Source organism: Eubalaena glacialis, chromosome 12 (assembly GCF_028564815.1).
Source record: "Eubalaena glacialis isolate mEubGla1 chromosome 12, mEubGla1.1.hap2.+ XY, whole genome shotgun sequence".
Taxonomy (NCBI): domain Eukaryota; kingdom Metazoa; phylum Chordata; class Mammalia; order Artiodactyla; family Balaenidae; genus Eubalaena; species Eubalaena glacialis.
Genome location: NC_083727.1, coordinates 49,149,175 through 49,170,229, shown reverse-complemented (window position 1 = coordinate 49,170,229; position 21,055 = coordinate 49,149,175). Strand labels below are relative to the sequence as shown.

The 21,055-nt window shown below is 35.6% G+C and overlaps 1 protein-coding gene across 1 annotated transcript in view; it reads right to left on the bottom strand.

Annotated features, from left to right (window-relative positions):
- Window positions 1-21,055, bottom strand: part of REV3L (REV3 like, DNA directed polymerase zeta catalytic subunit) — a 196,111-nt gene that overhangs the window by 160,407 nt on the left and 14,649 nt on the right. The gene's annotated exons all lie outside the window — the stretch shown is intronic.

Below are 21,055 nucleotides of genomic sequence, written 5' to 3'. Positions count from 1 at the left end.
TGTGCCACAGCTACTGAGCCTGCACTGTAGAGCCTGCGCGCCACAACTACTGAGCCCATGTGCCACAACTACTGAAGCCCACACGCCTAGAGCCCGTGCTCTGCAACAAGAGAAGCCACCGCAATGAGAAGCCCGCACACCACAATGAAGAGTAGCACCTGCTCGCCACAACTAGAGAAAGCCCATGTGAAGCAACGAACACCCAACGCAGGCAAAAATCAATCCATTTATTAAAAAAAAACAAAAAAAATCAGCAAAATGTCTGAGCTACCTTGGTACAAACATTGTGTTTATTGAGTATTATTTGAGACTTTAACTTCCCAGTTGGTATTTACAGGTTGGTATTTCTCATGCAAGATACTTGTTTTAAAATGCTTATTAATTAAAAATTTTTACTTTTATTTAATATTAATCATGGTCATGTCACTACTGAACCTTGCTAACCCAAGATTAATATTAATTTTCTGGCTCCTAAGGGCTATTCTCGTAAATAGGTAATCTGATTACATAGTATAAGGACTAGAGCTGAAAGGTCATATTAAGTTAAAGCCAGAGTTAATACCCTGGCAAAGGAGAGTCAAAGGTAAATGGAAAGAACTCTGCCAAGGAAACTGGTGTGCAAAGAAGAGAATGGAAAAAAAGACCATGCAATGAAGATCTGAAAGATTTCTCCGTATTATAATAAATCTTTTTGTTAGAGCTTCTTTGAAAGGGCTTCTGTTCTTTGCAACTAAATGATTCCTGACTAAAAAATAGATTATGAAACATTTTGGAGGAGCGCTAATACTTGAGTTGAATTTATAACAAATGAATAGACAGGACTTCCAAGTCTAGATGGAGTAATAGGGAACAGATTTACCCTCCTACCTGAAACAATGAAAAAAACAGAAAAATATATGAAACAATGGTTTTCAGACACTGGACAAAGGCTAGTACATGAGAGTAAGTCTGAGAGAAGGGAAACAAAGTGAGCTCCTTCCAATAGCTCCCTGCTTAGAGTTTCCAGGCAGCAGAGGGAGAAGGAACCTAGGTGGAGCCCAGCAATATCCCTCAGTTGAGGAAATTGCTAGGATTTGTCTGGTAGAGTATCAGAGAGGAGAAAGTTGCAGAGAGAGAGTGGGGTTGATCTGCAGAGGGTCCCCCTCAAGTCTTTCTAGAGCAATATCACCACATTCTTGTGAGGAATCTACCCCAAGCAGGAAAAGAACCAACTAAAAGGAGCAGAGGCAACAATCCCAGGGGCTCAGACAGTGGCAGGAATAATCTGTGTTTCATTCAGAAAGGGAATAAATCTTATACCTCACAGGACATCAGGTGGAATAATCATAAGTTATTGCCTCAGTAGTGGAGCAAAATGAGCCCTAGATAAATTTCGCTCTGGTCCCACCTAACCAAGCATAAAAATAAGCACTGAAAGTGTCAAACTACTTCCAAATCACTCAACAGTGTCCCAGAATAAAACTCAAGAATATTTCTAGAAATACAAAAATATCCAGAACACAACAAGGTAAAATTCATAATGTCTGGCATCCAATAAAAAAGTATCAGGCATGAAAAGAAACAGGAAAATATGACCTATAATGAGAAGAAAAAGCAGCAATAGAAATAGGCCAAGAAATGACAGATATTAATTAGCAAAGATATCAAGATAGTTATTATAACTGTAATCCATATGTTAAGGAAAGTAGAAGAATACTTAAACACGTTAAGCAGAGACATGGACAATATAAAAAGAACACAAATCAAAATTTTCATCTCATCAAAGATGAAAAATAAACGTTTGAGATGAAAAATACAATGGATGAATTAATAGCACATTATAAATGCCAGAATTAAAAATTAATAAACTTGAAGGCACAGCAATAGAAACTGTCCAAAATAAAGCACAAAGAAATAAGTCTGAAAAAAAAATGAACATCAGTAACCTATGTGACAACTTTACACAGACTCACATACATGGAATTTGAGTCCCCAAAGTGGAGGATAAGTGCTATACACAACTACAAAAAAAAAAAAAAAGATAGGAAAATATAGACTTAAAGTAGTACACAAGAGCAAGCTATTATAGATTATGGATAGGAGGGAAAAAATGAGAAAATCTGTACATCTGGACAATTAATTTGACAATAACAGAGAAGGAGCACAAATAGAAGTTGTTGCCTCTAAGAATGAAGCAATAAGGACCCGGACTAGAATGTGACAACAGGAAAAGAGAGAAATGAAAATATTTTAAATGAAGAAATAATAGGAACTAGTGATTAACTGTATACTGGGAAGAAGAATGCAAGAGGTTAAAATTTTGAAAAGGACCAACTGAGTTTGAATCCCAGCTTCTCTACTTACTAACTATATGAACTAGGAGAGGTTACTTAATCCCCCTCTGCCTCAATTTCCTCATTAGTAAACTGGAGATAATAATAGCTAGGTAATAGTACTGTTTTAAGAATTAAATAAGTAAAAACATGTAATAAGTCCTCAATAAACCCTAGCTATTGCAGTTCTGAAAACTTCTGGTCTCAGGACTGCTTCACTCTTGGAAGTTATGGAGGACCCCACAGAATTTTGTTTATGTGGGTTATACCAATACTAACCATATGAGAAACCATATTAAAACTGAGAAATACATAAAGTATTGACATTTTCATTCATTAAAAATAATAAACCTATTACACATTAACACGAGTAACATTTCATTTTGTTTTCCAAAAGAAAAAAATTAGTGCAAAGACAAATTGCTTTCCATTTTTGTAAATCTCTCCAATGTCTGGCTTACTAAGCGAAAGCTGGGTTCTCATATCTGCTTCTGCTCAATCTGTTGCTTATGCTGTTTGGGCTGGGAAAGACAACCAACCAGTCTGTGTTATGTGGAAGCGATACACCCAAGAAACCTAAGATACCACCTCCTGAGTGGAATGACTAAGTACAAAGAGGGGGAAAGGATAGTATTGGTTCTGTAAATCTTAAAAGAGTACTCAAGAGTGGAATGAGGTATTAAACATCCTAGTCATCTCACAAGAGAAAGAGCCAGAAAAATGATTTGTTCATTAAATTTATCCCACATGGGTTACAGGAGAACTTCAGAAAGGAGATAGAATCATGAAGAGTTCCCATATAAAATAATACAGATTCACAACTCTACATGAAGAGTACGGAAATGCCTTGGGCCTGAGCTGGGAGTTTGGGAAGTTCTAAGTGTAAGAAACCATTCTCCAAAGGACACAGAGAAAAGGGGAGCAGGGCCAAGTAATGGAATAATGGGGCAGGGGGACCAGAGCAGAAGGAAAACAATATTTTTAATGGGCAAAGGATTTGAATAGATACTTCATCAAAGAAGATATGTCAAGGGCAAATAAGCACATTAAAAGATGCTCAGTACCCTTAGTCCTTAGACATGAAAACTGAAATGACACTGAGATATCGTTATACTCCCACTAGAAAGAACTCAATTTTAAAAAGACTAAACTGGAACCAAATGTTGATGAGAGTATGGAGAAAATGGACCTCCCAAACACTGCTGGAGGTAATGCAAAACGATACAGCTACTCTGGAAAAGAGTTTGGTGGTTTCTTATGAAGTAAACTTATGACCCAGCAATCCCACTCCTAAGTATTTATAAGAGAAATGAAAATATATATTCATACAAAGACTTGTACATGAGTGTTCACAGCATCTTTATTCATAATAGACCAAACTGGAAACAACCTCCACATGTCCAGCTCCCAGTGAATGGTATATCCATATAATGGAATATGACTCAGCAATATAAAGGAACACACTACTGATACATGGAACAATGTGGATGAAGACACAAATGACTACATACTGTATGGCTGCATTTATACGAAATTCTAGAAAAGGCAAAACTATAGTAATTAGACCAGTGGTTGCTGGAGGTGGGGAGGGGGTTTTGACTGAAGGAGCAGAAGGGAACTTTTTAGGGTGATAGAAATGTCCTAAATATCATGATTCTGGTGATGGCTGTTACATGACCACACACATTTGTCGAAACTTACCTAATTGTATACTTAAAATTGGTCAATTTTGTTGTATGTAAATTATACCTCAATAAAACTGATGAAAGAAAAAGAACAGAGAAATGAACATATCTTCCCTTCATCATGCCTGTCACTCACCAGGATTTATCAACACCTGACAGACAATGGCAAGAGGTAAGAAAGTAGAGATGTAAAGATCATTGCCAAGAACAGGGAGTTGATAGGAATGATATAGTCATAAGGAGAAATAATAATATGCCTTTCTTATAACATTTTAACCATTCCAATAATGAGAATAATTTGCTTCTAAAAGAGACCCTGACCAGTCCAAAATGTCATGTTTCATCAAAACAGTATTTCTTATATAATGTTCTAAGGGCTACCTAAATCAGAAGCATCTCAGACCTTCTCCATCAGACATTCTAGGTGAAAAGTCCCCAAATCTACCTTTTGAACTGCTCCCAAAGAAATAATTTTGCAAACTGAGTCTGAGAGAACCACTGTATTGGAAGGAATGTACACATATGCATGCACACACACATACAACTGGGTTTGCAATGGTTCCAGGTCAATAGTATTTAACAGCACATATGCTTTTCTTACAGGAGCATAGAATCGTCTCTACTTCATGGAGCTACAAGGGGCTCAAATGAGATCCTCTATAAAAACCACTTAGGATACTGCCAAGGTACTCAATGTGTCACTTGACAATCATCCTGGACTTGAGCAGGAAAACAATTCCAAGTAGAGGAAAAAAGATCCTTTGACCTTGCCAAGTCTGAAATTCCACAATGCAATACTGCTTCTGTTTCACCAATATATACTGGTTAGTAGCAGGTGACAGCCACTTCAATTTTAATTACTATTTGTAATATCATAATAATATTTTCTTTAAATATGTGATTTTTCAAAGGTAGATACTATGTTTCTCCCCTTTACTTTATAAATTATGTTGATTTGTTATAGATTTTCCTATGGGCCTTCTCTGTACATCAATTTCAAACATCTTTATAATCAAGTACTATCACGTCAAAAGAAAACAATTAACAATGAAACTAAACAACATTAGGAACAGCAGAGAAGAAAGTTGAGTAAATAGGTCAAGGCCTTTACCTTCATGAGGTGGTTTTGTTTTTTTTTGTTTTTGGTGCCACAACATATACAAAATTTACCATCTTAATCCTGAGTATACAATTCAATGGTATGAAGTACATTCACACTGTTGTGTAACCATTACCACCATCCATCTCTAGAACATTTCTTTCCATCAACCCACACTGAAACTCTGCACCCATTAAACAACAAATTCCCATTTCCCCCCAGCCCCTGGTAACCACTAATCTACTTTCTTTCCCTATGAATTTGACTATTCTAGATACCCCATATAAGTGGAATCATACAATATTTGTCCTTCCACTATGAGTTTTTTCTACTAATTTTTACTACATGTCTAGGCAACAAGCACTAAGGACACAAAGACTGGCAGCATACTGCTGTACCCTCATGAAACTTACACTCTAAACAGGGAAGCCAGACAAGTCGATATGATAACTGCTCTAACAGAGATACAAGTACAATGACAGCACAAAGGAGCAATCAACTCTGAGTTGACTGAAGTCAGGAGAGCTTCACAATAGAGGTGATATCTCAGGACAGTTTTGAAATATGAAGAATTCACTGAATGGACATGGTCATTCCAGTCATCAAACATTCTATGAGGGACAAAATTATGCCAGGTACTCCACACCCAGAACAGCCAGAGTTCCTGCTTTCCTTAAGGTAAAAGCAAATGCAGAGCCATGAAATATGCATCTGAGCAAGGGCCAGCAGTTCAAACTGAAGAGCAAAGTGCTTGCGGAGGAAGATGAGGCTGCAAAGGCACTCAGGTGTCAGATCATGGAGAAGTTTTATGTCATCCAGAGTTTTACTGAATACTGCAGGCCAATTTGACAACTTCAGAATATGTAACGATCAGAGGTGGCTCTTGCTAGTACACATTCCTAGGATAACCCCAAAGGATTTTATTTCATATGCCTGGGGTGGACCCCAGAAATTTACTTTTAGTAAGTACACCAGGTGATTCTAAAGCAGTTATATCCATGGACTACTTTTGGGGAAATACCTCTGTAGAATATGGGAAGCTAGTGATGGCTTCAAACAGGAGAATAATGTGAATAGTTTATATGTTTGGGTTTATTAATTTTCTCCCTAACTATAAAGTGCTTTTATTCAAAACATAGAAAAAAACACAAAAAAGAAAAACATTATTCAATTCTACCACCTGGAGATAAACAGTTCATACTCCGGTGTATTTGTTTTTCTCTGTGTTTACAGTATATACATTTTTTAAGACTTTATTGAATTTGTTACAATATCGCTTCTGTTTCATGTTTTGGTTTTTTGGCCATGAGGCACGTGGGATCTTAGCTCCCTGACCCAGGATTGAACCCACACCCCCTGCATTGGAAGGCAAAGTCTTAATCACTTGACCGCCAGGGAAGTCCCTACATTATATACATTTTTAAACAGAAGGATCATACTGTACAAACTACTTTGAAGAAGCCTATTTTCTTCACTTAGTCATGCAAGTGGACATTTCTCCCTTCTATTCTTTCTTAGTAAGATTTTTGATGACTGCATAGTAGACCATAGGTACCATATAGGTGTAACTATCCCTTACTTTTAAACATTTAGGTTATTAGCTGTTTTTCACCTATTTTCCTGTACCATTGTCAATGTCAACATTTGGATGGTATCTGGGTTTAAGAAAGATCACGTTAGTGACCTTATAAGGGCTAGATGTGAAAAAAGGTGAAGTTAGGGGACTTCCCTGGTGGCACAGTGGTTAAGAATCCACCTGCCAATGCAGGGGACACAGGTTCGATCCCTGGTCCAGGAAGATCCCACATGCTGCGGAGCAACTAAGCCCATGCGCCACAACTACTGAGCCTGCGCTCTAGAGTCCGTGAGCCACAACTACTGAGCCCGCATGCTGCAACTAACTATTGGAGCCCGTGCACTCTAGGGCCTGCGTGCCGCAACCACTGAAGCCCATGCACCTAGAGCCCGTGCTCTGCAACAAGAGAAGTCACCGCAATGAGAAGCCCGCGAACCTCAATGAAGAGAAGCCCCTGCTCACCGCAACTAGAGAAAGCCCACACACAGCAACGCAGACCCAATGCAGCCAAAAAATTAAAATAAATAAAGGTGAAGTTAAAGGCAAGGTGAGAGGCTATTATGATGGTCCAAGCAAAAATAATGAGACCTCAATTAAAGAAGTAACAATAGAAATGGACAGAGAATGGATTTGAAAGTCCATAATCTATAATACATTTAAGGGTTTGTCACCTGTTTAAGATAATATGCAAAGAATTCTTCTTTTCTTCAATAAATATTTACCAAAGCCCTATAATGTATCAAAGAATAATTATGGGGAAAAAAACGTATTAGGATTAAAAAAAATCACCATACATGTTTCACTTTTCTTTTCTGTGTGTGTACATATATCAATATGCATAGGATCAGGTTTCCAATTGCATTTAAGTAATTCAGAGTATTCCTTTTTATCAGAGGAAAAACAATTCTGTGTTCCAGTTCTACAACTGCAAAAGTAGAGCCAGAAAATATCACAGTTGTCAGCAAAAGCCTAACCCTCTGTTATTGAGTCTATGCTGCGGCTATAGTGGGAATTTAACATACTAAACAAGAAACTGCCCATGATCAAGTTTACTTCAATTTTTTAAAAGAATCTGTATATACTGGGGCTTTCTGCCAAAAAAGAAAATTCTTCCTGCATTTGGCTCCTTGTCCTTTTATGTGACTATTCTCCAATATCAACTTAGAGATATCCTCATTTCAAAATCTGCCAGCTACTGGGACATGGGTCAAACAAAACACTTTTCCTCTCTGTGAAAAAGTAAAATTCATCAATGACAAGATATCTTATTAGGTAAAGCTGAGATCACACAAAAATGCTTACAATGAACTAGTTCATTCCCCCCAAACAACTTTTGTAAAGATACTAATACCCATTCCACACTCTTAAGCTCCAGATTTCAAATGTTAAGGTTTTTTTATGATTAAACTTTTAGACACTTGAAACAGACATATCCAAAGACTCTTTTATTTTTATTTATTTATTTTTTTGGTAAGTCTGACACACCTCAGTGGATGTAAAGGAAAAAATTAGAAGCATCTCCTCCTTTCTTCTAAGATAGTATTCCTTTTTATTCATCTACCTTATAATATAAAAAGAAACTAGATAAGTCTCATTTATTACTTTTGATAATTCAAAGCATCTTGATCTACTCAGAAAAACTTTTTTTTACTCTTTGAAATTTCCAAGCTTTAAATTTGTTTTATTTATACTAATTGTTTTATTAATTTTTAATGATCTTGAAAAATCTCTCCTTTAAAAGGTATCCCATTTATACCTCCAAAACACTCTCTCAAATAACAGGTTAAAAAAAACAAAACAAAATAATGCTAAATTCTTACTTATACTGTAACTAATGTCTATGTAATTCTATACAGTCCTAGGAGAGTAAAATAAACATATCTGGGTCTAGCTACTTGGTAATATGTAATATTATTTTCTTATTCCAAATTAAATATGTAAAGTTATAATAACAACTGAAACATAATTCAGAATGAAAATCCAATGAACTTCAAGTGATTAACATAGAAAAATAAGAATATGTTTCAGCATATAAAACTAAAACATACCTTACTTCATAAGTTATTGGAATTATTACATTATATTCTATCTTCACAATAACAACAATTCTGGGCCATATCTCATAGTACACAAATCTAATCAGACTGGTTTTAGTTGGGACAAAAATTATTACAAATTTATATTTTACTAATAATGTAAAAGATCTCAGGACATGACAAAAAGTATATGCCTCTATAGCATAACTTCACATTCTGACATAACAATACTTAAGGAATGTCAACAACAACTATTATCATCAAGAAAATCTCCCTAAAGATAAATCTCATCATATTGGGGGGGGGGGGGCAGGGCAGAGTGGGAAAAAAACAGAAAAAACCCAGAACAAATCACACAAGAGCTATGAGACAGTATCTTATGATCTAACATACATATAATTGAAATCACACACAAAATGGAGACAGAGAACAAGTCTAAAAAAAAAAAAAAGATAATGGCTGAGATTCTTCCAAATTAAATAAAAGATAGAAAACCACAGAACCAAGAAGTTCAGAGAACACCATACAAAACAAGACACATCATGTGCAAAGGTAAAGACACACCACATCCAAAGACAGAGAAAATCTTAAAGACAGACCAAGAAAAAGAAAAAAGAAGACATTTATTATACAGAGAATCAAAGAATTACAGCAAAACCACACAAGCCAGACAACAGAGTGACATCTTTTTTTGTTGTTTTTTGCTGCACCACGAGGCTTGCGGGGATTTTAATTCCCCAACCAGGGATCGAACCCAGGCCCTGGCAGTGAAAGTGCCAAGTCCTATCCACTTGAATGCCAGGGAATTCCCTAGAGTGACATCTTTTAAGTGCTAAAAGAAAAGAAAATTGCAATCTACAATTCTATACTCAGCAAAAGTATTCTATCAAAATGAAGGAAAAATAAAGTCTCTTTCAGAAAATAAAAAAACTCAGTAATTCATTACCGCCAGACTTGTCCTACAATAAATAATAAAGGAAGTTCTTCAGGCAGATGGAATATGATAGCAGACAGAAACTTGGATCCATAAAGAAATCAACAGCACTAGAAATGACATAAATGAAAGTAAATATAAAACCTCATTTATATCTTATTTGTAATTTCTCTAAAAGATGACTGTCTAAAGCAAAAATAGAAGTAATCTATTGTGTGCTAATAGCACATATAAAAGTGAAATACATGACAACAAATGCACAAAGGATGAGCAGGAAGAATTTGGAGGAAACAGCTATAAAGTTGTTATAGTATATATGGAATTAGGTACTAGTATATAATGGAAGACTTGATTAGTTACAAATATATATTACAAACCCTAAGACTACCACTTAATTAATTTCAAAAAGAGATATAAATAAATGAGCAGCCAGTAGAGAGAAAGGGAATAATAAAAAATATCCAGGTAATCCAAAAGAGGAAAAAAGCAAAGAACAGACAGAATAACAGAAAACATCTAGCACGAGAAGCAAGAAGAACTACAACCCTGCAGCCTGTGGAACAAAAACCACATTCACAGAAAGAGAGACAAGATGAAAAGGCAGAAGGCTATGTACCAGATGAAGGAACAAGATAAAACCCCAGAAAAACAGCTAAATGAAGTGGAGATAGGCAACCTTCCAGAAAAAGAATTCAAAATAATGATAGCGAAGATGATGCAGGACCTTGGAAAAAGAATGGAAGCAAAGATCGAGAAGATGCAAGAAATGTTTAACAAAGACCTAGAAGAATTAAAGAACAAACAAACAGTGATGAACAATACAATAACTGAAATGAAAACTACACTAGAAGGAATCAGTAGCAGAATAACTGAGGCAGAAGAACAGATAAGTGACCTGGAAGAAAGAATGGTGGAATTCACTGCTGCGGAACAGAAAAAAGGAATGAAAAGAAATGAAGACAACCTAAGAGACCTCTGGGACAACATGAAACACAACAACATTCGCATTATAGGGGTCCCAGAAGAAGAGAGAGAGAAAGGACCCGAGAAAATATTTGAAGAGATTATAGTCAAAAACTTCCCTAACGTGGGAAAGGAAATAGCCACCCAAGTCCAGGAAGTGCAGAGAGTCCCATACAGGATAAACCCAAGGAGAAACACACCGAGACACACATAATCAAACTGGCAAAAATTAAAAACAAAGAAAAATTATTGAAAGCAGCAAGGGAAAAACAACAAATAACATACAAGGGAACTCCCATAAGGTTAACAGCTGATTTCTCAGCAGAAACTCTACAAGCCAGAAGGGAGTGGCATGACATATTTGAAGTGATGAAAGGGAAGAACCTACAACCAAGATTACTCTACCCAGCAAGGATCTCATTCAGATTCAATGGAGAAATCAAACGCTTTATACACAAGCAAAAGCTAAGAGAATTCAGCACCACCAAACCAGCTCTACAACAAATGCTAAAGGAACTTCTCTAAGTGGAAAACAAGAGAAGAAAAGGACCTACAAAAACAAAAACAAAACAATTAAGAAAATGGTCACAGGAACATACATATCGATAATTACCTTAAATGTGAATGGATTAAATGCTCCAACCAAAAGACACAGGCTCACTGAATGGATACAAAAACAAGACCCATATATATGCTGTCTACAAGAGACCCACTTCAGACCTAGGGACACATACAGACTGAAAGTGAGGGGATGGAAAAAGATATTCCATGCAAATGGAAATCAAAAGAAAGCTGGAGTAGCTATACTCATATCAGATAAAATAGACTTTAAAATAAAGAATGTTACAAGAGACAAGGAAGGACACTACATAATGATCAAGGGATCAATCCAAGAAGAACATATAACAATTATAAATATATAGGCACCCAACATAGGAGCACCTCATACATAAGGCAACTGCCAACAGCTATAAAAGAGGAAATCGACAGTAACACAGTAATAGTGGGGGACTTTAACACCTCACTTACACCAAAGGACAGATCATCTAAACAGAAAATTAATAAGGAAACACAAGCTTTAAATGACACAATAGACCAGATAGATTTAATTGATATTTATGAGACATTCCATCCAAAAACAGCAGATTACCCTTTCTTCTCAAGTGCGCACAGAACATTCTCCAGGATAGATCACATCTTGGGTCACAAATCAAGCCTCAGTAAATTTTAAAAAATTGAAATCATATCAAGCATCTTTTCTGACCACAATGCTATGAGGTTAGAAATCAATTACAGGGAAAAAAATGTAAAAAACACAAACACATGGAGGCTAAACAATACGTTACTGAATAACCAAGAGATCACTGAAGAAATCAAAGAGGAAATCAAAAAATACCTAGAGACAGATGACAACGAAAACGCGACGATCCAAAACCTATGGGATGCAGCAAAAGCAGTTGTAAAAGGGAAGTTTATAGCAATACAAGCCTACCTCAAGAAACAAGAAACATCTCAAATAAACAATCTAACCTTACACCTAAAGGAACTAGAGAAAGAACAAAAAAACCCAAAGTTAGCAGAAGGAAAGAAATCATAAAGATCAGAGCAGAAATAAATGAAATAGAAACAAAGAAAACAATGGCAAACATCAATCAAACTAAAAGCTGGTTCTTTGAGAAGATAAACAAAATTGATAAACCATTAGCCAGACTCATCAAGAAATAGAGGGAGAGGACTCAAATCAATAAAATTAGAAATGAAAAAGGAGAAGTTACAACAGACACTGCAGAAATACAAAGCATCCTAAGACACTACTACAAGCAACTCTATGCCAATAAACTGGACAACCTGGAAGAAATGGACAAATTCTTACAAAGGTATAACCTCCAAGACTGAACCAGGAAGAAATAGAAAATATGAACAGACCAATCACAAGTAATGAATTGAAACTGTGATTAAAAATCTTCCAACAAACAGAAGTCCAGGACCAGATGGCTTCACAGGTGAATTCTATCAATTCTATCAAACATTTAGAGAAGCGCTAACATCCATCCTTCTCAAACTCTTCCAAAAACTGCAGAGGAAGGAACACTCCCAAACTCATTCTACGAGGCCACCATCACCCTGATACCAAAACCAGACAAAGATACTACAAAAAAAAATTACAGACCAATATCACTGATGAATATAGATGCAAAAATCCTCAACAAAATACTAGCAAACAGAATCCAACAACACATTAAAAGGATCATACACCATAATCAAGTGGGATTTATCCCAGGGATGCAAGGATTCTTCAATATACATAAGTCAATCAATGTGATACACCATATTAACAAACTGAAGAATAAAAACCATATGATCATCTCAATAGATGCAGAAAAAGCTTTTGACAAAATTCAACACCCATTTATGATAAAAACTCTCCAGAAAGTGGGCATAGAGGGAACCTACCTCAACATAATAAAGGCCATATATGACAAACACACAGCAAACATCATTCTCAATGGTGAAAAACTGAAAGCATTTCCTCTAAGATCAGGAACAAGACAAGGATGTCCACTCTCACCACTATTATTCAACATAGTTTTGGAAGTCCTAGCCACAGCAATCAGAGAGGAAAAAGAAATAAAAGGAATACAAACTGGAAAAGAAGAAGTAAAACTGTCACTGTTTGCAGATGACATGATACTATACATAGAGAATCTTAAAGATGCCACCAGAAAACTACTAGAGCTAATCAATGAATTTAGTAAAGTTGAAGGGTACAAAATTAATGCACAGAAATCTACTGCATTCCTATACACTAATGATGAAAAATCTGAAAGAGAAATTAAGGAAACACTCCCATTTACCATTGCAACAAAAAGAATAAAATACCTAGGAATAAACCTACCTAGGGAGACAAAAGACCTGTATGCAGAAAACTATAAGACAATGATGAGAGAAATTAAAGATGATACCAACAGATGGAGATATATACCATGCCCTTGGATTGGAAGAATCAATATTGTGAAAATGACTATACTATCCAAAGCAATCTACAGATTCAATGCAATCCCTATCAAATAACCAATGGCATTTTTTTACAGAACTAGAACAAAAAATCTTAAAATTTGTATGGAGACACAAAAGACCCTGAATAGCCAAAGCAGTCTTGAGGGAAAAAACTGGAGCTGGAGGAATCAGATTCCCTGACTTCAGACTATACTACAAAGCTACAGTAATCAAGAGAATATGGTACTGGCACAAAAACAGAAATATAGATCAATGGAACAAGATAGAAAGCCCAGAGATAAACCCACGCACCTATGGTCAACTAATCTATGGTAAAGGAGGCAAGGATATACAATGGAGAAAAGACAGTCTCTTCAATAAGTGATGCTGGGAAAACTGGACAGCTACATGTAAAAGAATGAAATTAGAATACTCCCTAACACCATACACAAAAATAAATTCAAAATGGATTCGAGACCTAAATGTAAGACCGGACACCATAAAACTCTTGGAGGAAAGCATAGGAAGAACACTCTTTGACATAAATCACAGCAAGATCTTTTTTGACCCACCTCCTACAGTAATGGAAATAAAAACAAAAATAAACAAATGGGATCTAATGAAACTGAAAAGCTTTTGCACAGCAAAGGAAACCATAAACAAGACCAAAAGACAACCCTCAGAATGGGAGAAAATATTTGCAAACTAATCAATGGACAAAGGATTAATCTCCAAAATATATAAACAGCTCGTGCAGCTCAATATTAAAAAAAAAAAAAACCCAATCCAAAAATGGGCAGCAAACCTAAATAGACATTTCTCTAAAGAAGACATACAGATGGCCAGGAAGCACATGAAACACTGCTCAACGTCACTAATTATTAGAGAAATGCAAATCAAAACTACAATGAGGTATCACCTCACACCAGTTAGAATGGGCATCATCAGAAAATCCACAAACAACAAATGCTGGAGAGGGTGTGGAGAAAAGGGAACCCTCTTGCACTGTTGGTAGGAATGTAAATTGATACAGCCACTATGGAAAACAGTATGGAGGTTCCTTAAAAAACTAAAAATAGAATTACCATATGACCCAGCAATCCCACTACTGGGCATACACCCAGAGAAAACCACAATTCAAAAAGACACATGCACCCCAATGTTCATTGCAGCACTATTTACAATAGCCAGGTCATGGAAGCAACCTAAATGTCCACTGAAAGATGAATGGATAAAGAAGATGTTGTACATATATACAATGGAATATTACTCCGCCATAAAAAGGAACAAAATTGGGTCATTTGTAGAGACATGGATGGATCTAGAGACTGTCATACAGAGTGAAGTAAGTCAGAAAGAGAAAAACAAATATCGTATATTAACGCATATATGTGGAACCTAGAAAAATGGTACAGATGAACCGGTCTGCAGGGCAGAAACTGAGACACAGATATAGAGAACAAACGTATGGACACCAAGGGGGGAAAGTGGCAGGGGGTGTGGGTGAAGGTGTGATGATTTGGGACATTGGGATTTACATGTATACACTGATGTGTATAAAATGGATGACTAATAAGAATTAAAAAAAAAAGAAAACAGCTGGCACAGTGATAGAGTTTAGTCCAACCATATTATTAATTACATTAAATGTAAAAAACCTAAACACATCAATTAAAAGACAGAGATTGTCAGACTAGGTAAACAAATAAGCCCAACTATATACTATCTACAAGAAACCCATTTTAAATATAAAACCAGAAGTAGGTTGAAAGTAAAAGGATGGAAAAAGGTATGTTAGGAGACAATTCTCCATGGGTCTGTACTGTGGTAGTTGTCTTTGAATCTACTTCTCAGTACTTGACTCGCAACTATCTCCCAACTGCAATTCCTCCTTATTAGTAGTCAATAAATTGGAAAGTCAGGAATCTACTGTCTAATGCCAGCATCTATTAAATTTGTGGCAAGTTAACTTGTTAACTTGCAAGAATGTAAAAATCTCAGACCCTTCACAAGTCTTGACATGATATACCATGTTAAAAGCTAATTAAAAGAAAGCTGGAGTGGCTATATTATTAACGGACAAGGAAGACTTTCAGAATAAGGAATATTACCAGGGATTAAGAAGCCATTTCACCAAGAAGATATAATAATCCTAAATATGTAAGAACCCAACAAAAGCTTCAAAATACTTGAAGCAAAAACTGATAAAACTGAAAGAGAAACCGGCAAATCCACAAGTTGGAGACTTTAACATTCCTCTCAATATCTGATAGGACAAGCAGATGATAAACATACGGAAAAATTCAACCTTATTAGTGAGAGAAAATATACAAACTCACAATGAGGGAGATCATTTACGCCTATAAGAATTCATTTAAAACTTAAGTTTGACAAATTTAAGTGTTGGTGAAGATGGGGAACATCAAAAACTCTCATACACTGCTGGTGGGCATATAATTTGATAGAACCACTCTGGAAAACAATTTGGCATTACCCAATAAAATAGAGATGTACACATCATACCACAGCAATTCCACCCCTAGTACAGCCATGATAAATTCTTATACACATGCTCTAGAAGACACGTACAACAGTTTTCATAACAGCATTGTTAGTAATTGGGGATTAAAAAAAAAAAAAAGACCAGGAAACAACTCAGATGTTCACAGATAGGAGAATGAATAAATAAAATTGTGATATATTCATATAACACAATACTATACAGCAGTAAAAAGGAATGAACTACAGCTATATAATTCAACATAGGTGATTCCCTAAAACATAATGTTGGGTTGGGGCAGGGGGAAATCACAGAAGAACAGACACACATAAATAACTCTAAAGAGAGAAAACCAAATCATATATTGTTTAGGGATATTTACAAATGAGGTAAAACTATAAAGAAAAACAAGGAAACGATTAACCAAAATTAGATAAGAGAGGAGGAGGCAATCAGAGACTTCGAAGATATTTGTAATGTTTATTCTGGGTAGTAAATAGATGTTTTTTATATTCCTTACCCTATACACATTACAGATATTCTCATATTTATTATATATTTATAATTTAAAATTCTTACTAAGAATAAGTAATAAATACAGCTTCACTCAGCAAATATTGAAAACAAAAAAAAAATGTTAAATAAAATCACCAAACACAAGAACAACACCACTGTTGTTAGTAGACACTGAGACGCACATGACCCAAAGAGGCCACACTAGATACTGGTTATACTTAGCAAGATATAAAACATGAAACAACATGCCAGCAAGGCAGTGTCAGGTAGTTATTCTTCAGTAGGAGTCTTCACAGCAATTCAGGGAGTATTCTCTTTGGCCCCCAGGTGGCAGGTTAGGTAAAAGAGAATGCGATCACAAGGACCAGTGCAGTAACTACCCTAGCTTGGAAGTACCAAATAGTAACCACCAACTCCAGTCCTAAAGACATAGATTCCCAGCCTCACAATAGACTCGCTCAACTATAAGAGTTATCACACCCAGGAAAGCCCAAAGCTGTTGCCTCCCACTGGTATTTACAGTTTATTCACAGTCCTCCCAGTCCATATGTACTTTACTAATCATGATTCATTATTACCAAAAGCAATGGTGCTTGGTTACACAACTGACATTCTATCTCTATCAGGTTTCTAGGTGAATAAAGCTAGAGAGTTAACCCAAGACCAAAATAGTCAGGGGAAAAAAAGCTATTAATTTTTTACTCACAAGAAGTGAGGAGATTAAATTTAGAATGGCACTAAGCTAAACATCTATTTATATATTTCACTGAATGTAAAATGCCAATGATTATAAGACATCATTTTTTGTACTACTAAGAAAGAATATGCTTCCAATTAAATATGGTGCATCACTGATTGTAAGACCCATCCCAATTACTGAGATGTAAAAATGGCGGCGGGGGGGATAAACATCTTAGAATCAATGAAATACAAAATAACTCTTCCAATTTTTCACTAAAATATTTAAGATATACAGCACTATTCTCTACCTTGGAGATATAATCGGCTCCAACAGAAACCAGTTCCCTACTAAAATCTTTCTAAAATATGTAAGATTGTATTTTCTCACTCAATACCAAGGTTGTATTTTCTCACTCAATACCTCTCTTTCTTCATCTATTCTAAAAACACAACTCCTAGTATCAACAAAACTGATGGAGCATAGCTCTCTCCATTCTGGATGTTAAATGAGCTTCCCTCACTGATAAAAACCACCAGAAGTCCTAAGGGCCTTTACAACCTGGAGACTTTCATGTAATGCTCTGGAGAAAAGAAAGATAGAAAGACAGACAGACAGAAAGAGAAGACAGAAAAACAGACAGAAAGAAAGATCCTCAGGTTATCCGGGAATAAGTTTGCTCCCACATGACAAAGACTGTGCAGTGAGAACGGGGGAAAACTCTTAAACCTCAATCCAGTAGGGGCATACTAAATGAATGTTTTCATCTAAGTGGGCTGTGCTCAATTATTAGCTCTGTATATCTGGGAAGGCAATTCTATCAGTTTATAAGCAAAAATGAAGATAATCAATTGGACTTTCCATACTCTGCCTACTTGCAAACACCAGGAATGGATAAATAGCCTCTTGTTCATAGAAGGATAAACTTGGGACCTATACAAACATTCAGCACACCTTCTTAAGATGCCAAAGAAAAGAATCTGTGATAATTTACATTAGGAAACAGAAGAAATGTAGACAGTATCTGCTGTGTTCTCGATAAGATACAAGAAAATACAGTTTCTGTGAAACATCTTTTATAAGGAAAGATGATCAGTTAAAAAAGGAAGGAATAAAAACACAATAGACATACGCAGACTAAGATATAAATGGAACTCTAAGAGATAAGGAAAAGGAAAGAAATATAAACAACAAAATTAAAATCCATACTGGAGGTAAGAAAGAATAGAATCTGTGTTACAGGAAAATATATCAGTAATGTAAGAAGATGAAAACAAAAAGGATCACCAAGAATGTGAAAGGACAAAGTTAAAAATAAGAGGGAAGACAGGTATAGAAAAGAAATGTGAACCAATCCACAAATAACAGGTATTTCATTAATTTAAAAACAAAAACAGCATAACAAATGGAATGAAAGCAATAATCAAAGCATAATGGAAGAACTATCCCAAAATAAAAAACACCAGCATCTCTACATCAGAAGGACTTTCTTATCTCAGTCAAAATTTAAAGACACCAGAATAATGTTTAGAGAATTTTAAAGGAAAAGCCTGGGACACAAGAATACCATTTTGAGCCATGCTCTCATTAACATGTACACACAAAAAAAGCCATTTTCAGATATTCAAGGGTTCAGAAAAGTAAACTACCTGGATATCTCCTGAAAAACAGTACCTGGAAATGTATTTGAGGCAACCAAAAAAAAAAAAAAAATTAAACCTGGAACTCAAGAATGGGTATAAATGGTGTGGTATAAATAGATGAGTGGTGGTGCTCCATACAAAATTAATACATAGAGGTAAGTCTAAATTGTTCTACTGAAATTTAACACATAAGCTAAAAATTTTTTTAAAGAGAAGATATACTGTTTAAAACATTCAACATTTATAAGTTAAAGACTCAGAAGTTGAGAGTATAAAAATTAAAATAAGTTAAATTCCTTGTATTACATAAAAGAAAATATTTTTTATTTGTTCCCAAATTTTATCATTAAAACTACATTTCTGGGCTTCCCTGGTGGCGCAGTGGTTGAGAGTCTGCCTACCAATGCAGGGGACACGGGTTCGAGCCCTGGTCTGGGAAGATCCCACATGCCACAGAGCAACTAGGTCCGTGAGCCACAACTACTGAGCCTGCGCATCTGGAGCTTGTGCTCCGCAACAAGAGAGGCCACGACAGTGAGAGGCCCGCGCACCGTGATAAAGAGTGGCCCCCACTCACCACAACTAGAGAAAGCCCTCGCACAGAAACGAAGACCCAACACAGCCAAAATAAATAAATAAATAAATAAATTTAAAATGCATTAAAAAAAAAAACTACATTTCTGTATATATGCTTTTAAAAGTGATTACTGTATCATGCTTTTTAACAAAGCACATAAAAGTTTATGCTGCAAAAAACAGAAAGCAAAGAGTAAAACAGAATTATTAAAAAGTATAAAATCATAGGAGTAAAAATCAAATGCATCAATTATAGCAAATTTTTATAGTTTAAAACCTCTACTGGAAAGATCCTCAGATGGGGTTAAAAAAATGAAATGACTTAAGAATTAAAAATAGTGACAGGCAATTATACAACATGGAAATAGTCAAACTAAAAGGAAATAGTTAATAATTTTGATGTGGAACAAGAAACAGGACTCAAGAAAAAAATTAAAAGGTCTCTTTAGACTGATTAAAAAAAGATATCTACAGTGCTACTCAAATTCAGTCTATGAAGTTGTTGTTTGTTATAGGTTTGCAACAAGACAAGTATCAAACTAGAAACTCTTACAACAATTTGACAGGAATTCTATACCTGTTTAATAATATAATAATACAAAAAGGGAGCTTGTTGGGTTTTCTTTCTCATTTCATTTTTCTAGTAATTCACTTTTTTTTTTTTAAAGAGGTGGATTTTTTTTTAAATTTACTTATTATTTATTTATGGCTGTGTTGGGTCTTCATTGCTGCGCGCGGGCTTTCTCTAGTTGTGGCGAGCAGGGGCTACTCTTCATTGCGGTGTGTGGGCTTCTCAATGTGGTGGCTTCTCTTGTTGCGGAGCACAGGCTCTAGGCATGCGGGCTTCAGTAGTTGTGGCACGTGGGCTCAGCAGTTGTGGCTTGCAGGCTCTAAAGCACAGGCTCAGTAGTTGTGGTGCACGGGCTTAGCTGCCCCGCAGCATGTGGGATCCTCCGGGACCAGGGATCAAACCCGTGTCCCCTGCACTGGCAGGCAGATTCTTAACCACTGCACCACCAGGGAAGTCCCTAGTAATTCATTTTTAATGTATTTTAAAGAGGTATTAGAAAAAATTGATTCTTCACCACAATTAGTTTGAAAAGTACTGCTATAAAAGACCTATCAGTTATAAAGCTTTATGTGCCAATAACACAACATCAAAATATACAAAAGTTAAAACAATTAGAGATGCAAAGCAAAAATGAAGAATAAAGTGGGAAAGTCTCATTCCATGACAGATTAGATTAAAAATAAGTAGAGAATGAAAACAAATGATGGAAAAAAAAGAAAACAAATTATGAAATGTCATATTTCCTTCAGGAAGTCATCTATTATAAGATGTACCATCAGTTTAATACTAGCTTTTCAGGAGAAAAAATTACTGTGTTAAATGTACACATTGTGAGATGTATTACAACCTCAGAAATATTAGAATTTTTTTAAAAGAATCAATCAAGGAAATAATAGTATGTCAACAATTTGATATCAAATAAATAGAAAATTTTAATTGTCAATGAAACATTTATAAAGATAGCGATG